This window comes from Tursiops truncatus, chromosome Y (genome assembly GCF_011762595.2).
Source record: "Tursiops truncatus isolate mTurTru1 chromosome Y, mTurTru1.mat.Y, whole genome shotgun sequence".
Taxonomy (NCBI): Eukaryota; Metazoa; Chordata; class Mammalia; order Artiodactyla; family Delphinidae; genus Tursiops; species Tursiops truncatus.
In genome coordinates, this window is record NC_133428.1 from 1,586,651 (window position 1) to 1,593,448 (window position 6,798).

General features: G+C 43.4%; 1 non-coding gene across 1 annotated transcript; it reads right to left on the reverse strand.

The window, feature by feature from the left end:
- Positions 1-6,527: 6,527 nt before the first annotated feature.
- Positions 6,528-6,597, reverse strand: LOC117310580 (small nucleolar RNA SNORD82). The gene has a single exon (XR_004524726.1). It is a non-coding gene; the product is annotated as a small nucleolar RNA SNORD82 (small nucleolar RNA).
- Between the last annotated feature and the right edge of the window lie 201 nt (positions 6,598-6,798).

Consider the following 6,798-nt stretch of genomic DNA (forward strand, 5'->3'; position numbering starts at 1 on the left):
TGGCGTCTAAAATGACACGGTAAAGGTAAACCTCTGTGAACCGGGACAGAGAAGCTTTGAAAGATTTGGTGTTCTAATGACTAACTTCAACATCTCATGTATAAACATGTGTTGTGTTTTAACTACCTGACCTCCCAACTGAGATTTATGTGTCTCCCTCTTTCATTTTCCCTTTATTCATAGTGCTCTCCCAACTCCTAACTGTAGCTGGTTTGATATCTAACCCGTGATTGTAAAGGACACACACCACTTGGCCAATAAAGATGGTGATAATTGGATGGGGGCTTCCATCTGGATTCGTTACTTAACCCTTAGCCAACAGTTGCTTTCCTCCCAAAACTTTCTTTCCCACTCAAGAAATTAAAACCCCATTGTGACATCAAAAATCAGGTGAAGGCTCAGCTCTTTTCAGATCTGCTGCCATCGTTTCAGGCCTGCATTCTTCTTGCTCCATTCTGCAAAACAGCGGGATTTAGCTCCCTTCTAAAAGGTGAGAATAAGGCACACCATGAGACTTCCAGAGACTTCATTCTCTTTGCCTTTTCCGTAACGTTGGACAGGAGTTTCCCCACGTAAGTCAAAGGAGCTGTAGCAATTAGGCACAACAGCATCTCCTCCACATACCGTTTTATCGAACGACTTCCTGAACGGTGCAGCATTCAGAGTTGTAACTACCACATGGCCCACGGTCAGCCCACACTGATCTACACCGGCCCTTGCAGATCATCTATCTTTTTGCTCAAAGTAATCCACATAGGAACAGCAGGACTCAGTCCAGAGTTTTATGTTTTTAAATACGATATATCCAGAAGAGCGGTGACCACAGTTAAGTAGCCACAACACGGGCAGTGCACTGCTTTGTTCTGTTAGCGGATCAAGTTAATGCTGTTTCTCTCCGTACACGGTACACAGGGAAAGCGTTAATCCACTTCAGGGCAGTTCACAAAAACCGGCGACGGGAAAGCAATGTAAAGCCAACTCTTCTGCAAATGTTTATCTGCGTACCTACGCGTGCCTACATGTAGGGAATCCACACTGCTGCATACAGTGTCTCAGGTCCAGCTAGTTAACTAACTGTAGATCGTTAACTAGCTATCTTCTCATCAGTCAGGACTCAACAGCATGAAAATGCTTCCACTTTTTAATTATTCATGTTCTGAGTGCCTAGTTTAGCCACGAAATTGGCTAATGGCTGAAACTGCTGTACCAACTTAGTGCTGGCTTAGCAGTCAAAGGGGAAGGAGCTACGAGAAGTCCTAGGGGCTGAATTTATACCAGTGTAAATAAATAAACCGTGGATGAAGTCCTCCCTTCACAAGCTGCACTTGAGTACCCCCAGCCATCACCCAATCACTGCTCTCAGCAGGAACTGGATCCCTGCCTGAATCAGTACTTGAAATCTACAAACCATGATGCAATTATATTTTGTTTGGCTTTCACAGAAAATAAATCCCAAATCCTTCCGGCCCATTTACTTGAAAGGGGGACCTTCGTAAGATTTTCTCTATTGGAGCAAAGCTGTCTGTTAGGTGTCTCTGGTTCACACAGACACACGACACGGATCAACTGGTGATAATGTACCTACAAGTCGTTAACACCAGTGGATTCTCCCTCCAGACGACGCTCTGGGTGGCTCCCAGGCCGCTCATCGTCAGTCACTTAACCAGACAGGACAATGCTGTGCAACTCCACGGCTGCAGGCAAACCAGTTCTTCCGCAGGAACGTGTTGGTTTAGCGACTCGCGCTGAGCCATGAAGCTCAGGGGCCTGGCAACCACTTTTCTCCATGCCTCGGCGCCGCAATTCCACACGGCTGGGCCCACCTCAACTTCTGTCAACTCATTCACAATCCTCAAATACATACAGTACCTGCCCAAAGAGGAAAACCGTTAGGGTGAGGACTCTGTGTGTAAGTTTCACTTTAACGTACTTCACACATGAAAAGGAAGCCGAGTCTGTTTTGCTTGTAAATCTGAAGAAGCAATAGAGAACACAAGTTGAGACACATTGCAGTGTTTAAAGGGGAACCAATTGGAATCGTGATATAGTAGTACTTCCACTAATTCTCCACATTTACCACTGAGGATAAAAAAAAATACACTGCGCTTAGAAAGTTCTACTAGACAATCATCTCTAAAGTCTGGGGAAGACACAGTTACCCAGGAATAAAAGAAACTGTTTTGTTGCTAGTTAACAACTGAAAACTAATCCATGCAACACTGTGTCAGGTTTCACTTCCCAGTTACTCTGTATCAGGGTTTCTCAACATCGGCAGTACTGACACTCTGACCCTAACCATCCTGTGTCACGAGGAAGCACCCTGTGTGCACACGGTGGGCTGCTTAGCAGTCCCCCTGGCCTCTGCTCGCTGGACGCCATAATCACTGCCCACTCGGGTTATGACCATCGAGAATGTCTCCAGACACTGCCAAGTGTTGCTTGGAGGGCAGAATCAAGACGAGCTGAGGACCACTGGCTTACGGGAATAAGTAAACGGGAATGTCAGCGTTGGAGGCCTATCGGTTAGACGGTTAATTAGTTAGCAATTCAGGAATTTGTTCGACATTTACGGAGCACAGTGCCAAGCGCTGTGCAAAGTACAGAGGATCTAACGGTGAATAAGACATCTCTCCTTGAAAGGCATACCGTTTACAGGGAGGGGAACAATAGACCAACGGTGAGAACCTGAGCTGCCTCCGCAGAAGGGCTGGGCTGGCACCTGAGCTCTGAGGCGCCTCAGGATACGCACGGGGCCACCCCGGGCTCTTAAATTGGAGATGCTGTAAGTGGCCTGAGCTGTATCCCAGGAAGTGTTGCCGGTCTCTGCCGGTACAGTGGGTTGGCAGAGAACAAGTCTGGGGCCCCAGCAGAGCTATCAGCCTGTAACTATATCCCGGGAAATGGAGAGAAGGGAGACAGGTCGGCAGAAAATGCTGTGACACAGTGAAGGATAATGGATGGGTGTGTGCTGGGGTGGGGCTCGCTGAGGGGAAGAAAGAATCCAGCAAGAATGGGTCTTCCTGTCCCGGTCTGGCACGGCTAGATGGTGACCTTGGATAACCCTGGAGAAAATGGCGTCTGAACGAGGACTGCTGACGTGAGTTGATGTCTTAGCGGTCAGCTTTCTCCAGACAAAACCCAAAAACAAAAACCCAAACAGTATTTTCAACATTTATAAAAGTAATGTTTGAACCACTCAAATGACTTTGATATTCTAACAAAAAATGTCTCCAAGAAGTAATTTTTTGTAAATCAAATAAATTAAACTTATAAGCTTATGAAGTCTCTGGTTTGCAATCATTCCAACATTTTTTATGAGCTTGGTGAAATACGTTTACACCTTTCATCTCAAATGTATATTTTATATTGGAATTACAGAGCCAATATGTTCAGGTTTTTATATTGGAATTACAGAGCCAATATGTTCAGGTTTTTATATTGGAATTACAGAGCCAATATGTTCAGGTTTTTATTGGGCACTGTTCTCTTAAGCACTGCCCTGATTTACTCCCGAAATTAGCACAAAATGGGTTTGAATCCTGTGGGCTCCTCTAATGCCTCTCTGTATTTGGTGTCCAGCTTTCCCAGGTAAGGACACCCTTTACCGGGGAAAGTGGGATTCTGCTAACTAGGGTAATTTACTTACCTTCCTAAGCGTCCTCCTAGGGTGTCTCCTCAGCAAGCAGGCGTGTAATGTGAGACCTGGGGCACAGATGTACAGAGCTCCTTTTCTCCAAGACTTCTTCTCAGTCCCTCGTCTCGTTGGAGACAGACGGCATGTTCTCCGCGTTTTGTGGTCTTACAACCCGCACCCCTTATCCAGGCTGCAGATTGCCTAATCACCTACTCTAGTCTGAGATTACAACACCCCAGTCCAGCTCCATCACCAGGATGCTCCAACTCATGTGTTCAGTGTGTCATTTTATTCTCAGTTCTTCACAGACTCACTCTGTTGGAGAAACCAACACTCTTAGGATCATCTAAGTGGTCAGTGATTGGATGTTGTGTCTCTCTCAAGGCTGTGTTTTGATCCACTTCACAACACAAACGTGAGGCAAAAGGCCTCTGTGGGGAACAGTATGGAGGTTCCTTAAAAAACTACACATAGAACTACCATACGACCCAGCAATCCCACTACTGGGCATATACCCTGAGAAAACCAGAATTCAAAAAGAGTCATGTACCGCAATGTTCATTGCAGCTCTATTTACAATAGCCCGGAGATGGAAACAACCTAGGTGTCCATCCTCGGATGAATGGATAAAGAAGATGTGGCACATATATACAATGGAATATTACTCAGCCATAAAAAGAAACGAAATTGAGCTATTTGTAATGAGGTGGATAGACCTAGAGTCTGTCATACAGAGTGAAGTAAGTCAGAAAGAGAGAGACAAATACCGTATGCTAACACATATATATGGAATTTAAGAAAAACAAAAATGTCATGAAGAACCTAGGGGTAAGACAGGAATAAAGACGCAGACCTACTAGAGAATGGACTTGAGGACACGGGGAGGGGGAAGGGTAAGCTGTGACAAAGCGAGAGAGAGTCATGGGCATATATACACTACCAAACGTAAGGTAGATAGCTAGTGGGAAGCAGCCGCATAGCACAGGGAGATCAGCTCGTGCTTTGTGACCACCTAGAGGGGTGGGAGGGAGACGCAAGAGGGAAGAGATATGGGAACATATGTATATATATATAACTGATTCATTTTGTTGTAAAGCAGAAACTAACACACCATTGTAAAGCAATTATACTCCAATAAAGATGTTAAAAAAAAAAAAGGCAAGGTCTTCGAATAGTGAATTTCATTAGACACAGAATGTGTGTGAAGTGCTGAGTAATCGAAAATGCTACTCTCTGGAGGCTTCTGTCCATAAGCTGCTGAAACAGAATCTCCAGTTTACATATGCACGATTGTTTAACAATACACCCAGTTGCAACCATAAGTATGAGGTTATTTAACTGTATTTTTAAATGCTATATTTCAGAAAAAAAGGAAAAATTCTACCTTTTATAAAATTTGTTTCCACAAATAAGCCACTTCCCAAACATCTCATTCTGAGAAAAAAATCTGACCATACACTAGTACCTTTGTGAATATCACATGATACTCAGAGGTTTCTGTCTTAGGTAACGAATACGGACTTGTTCCCCCAAGTGAGATCACAAAGAGAAAGAGAAGACTGTATAGAGGATGGGGAAGATAGTGGATTCAGTCTGGGGCATGTTGAGTTTCATAAGAATTACAGTAAATCCATAAGTTATTCTTTACATCTCTAAAATATCCATTCCTTCCTTCCAGGCAAAGATAGTAAAATGAAGTCATGTGATAAATTACCCATATTCCAACGACATATGTCAAAAAAAGTGAAACTGATCACCTCCCAAATTGATCAAAATCTACACCACAAACTTTCAGAAAGTACTAGACAAGGAAAAATACTAGTCCTGATAGAACAGAACAGGACTGACTTCTAATTATTTGCCTATTCCCATCCCTCTGAGAACATACTTGAGAGTCAGCAAGTTCTTGAGAATTCTTAATAACACTCCTGCATTTGGAAAACTGCATGGAAAACACTCTGGGGGGTGGGGGTGGGGGTGGGGGAAAGGTGAAATGAAAGGAAGAAGCAGGTGAGTCTGACTTCTGTGCAGAAGGGAAGACTCCAAGGGCCACATCTTGACGGGTACCAAGTGTCTTGTGCGAGAAGGAGAAAGAGAAAAGGGCATAAATCCATTCTGGAAGAAAATATAAGAGAAGTTTAAAACTCCCCCAAAAGTTTATGTTAGCTCTTTGAAAACCCTTTTAAGAACACGACTTCCAATTGCTAATAAAAGCTTAGAGGTAAGATGATACAAGTACTGAATTGAGATAAAAAAGAAAGACTGCAGAACCAAGGGAACAAAGGCGTCATGATTTACAGAATCAATGAATAAAGGAATCATCAGAAAACAAGATAGGGTGGACCATAAACTGGATTTAAAGGAAAGTTTTAAAGGAAAGCCATCAGAGAACCACAATGAATGAGCTGAAAAGGACAATGTGATTGAAGTAAAATCTGAAAGAGAGATGACGACCACTAAGAAGGATTAAGATGGGGCTTCCCTGGTGGCGCAGTGGTTGAGAGTCCGCCTGCCGATGCAGGGGACGCGGGTTCGTGCCCCAGTCCGGGAGGATCCCACATGCCGCGGAGCGGCTGGGCCCGTGAGCCATGGCCGCTGAGCCTGCGCGTCCAGAGCCTGTGCTCCGCAACGCGAGAGGCCACAACAGTGAGAGGCCCACATATCGGAAAAAAAAAAAAAAAAAAAGAAGGATTAAGATGATCGAATGAAAAGATTAAGGACTGCCCCCAAATAAAGTAGGATTTTGAAACACATGAATTTGTGGATACGTACATATTATAGTTAAAATATTTTAAAACCTTTACAAGAAGAACAAGTGTCACTTTTACAAGCTGATTTCCTTGAGGAGGGAGGAGAAGAATGGGAGAATGTCAGTGTAACTTTTTTTTTCATAGCACATCAGAACATTGCAATATAACATCAGGTTTCAGTATTAAGTCTCTTGGTTGTTCATCACACGCGTGTATCTTTTTTTAAAATCTGAAGCAAATATGGTGAAAATGATTTAAAAAATATGTGAAATCAAGGCATTTACATTGTTTAATACATTAAACTGTGAAATGGATGATTATGAAAAAAATAATTTTCTCCTGAAATAATATAAAAGGAAACACGCGATTCCAAAGAACATAAGTTTGGGGAGAGATCAGGTAAGACTTAACGGC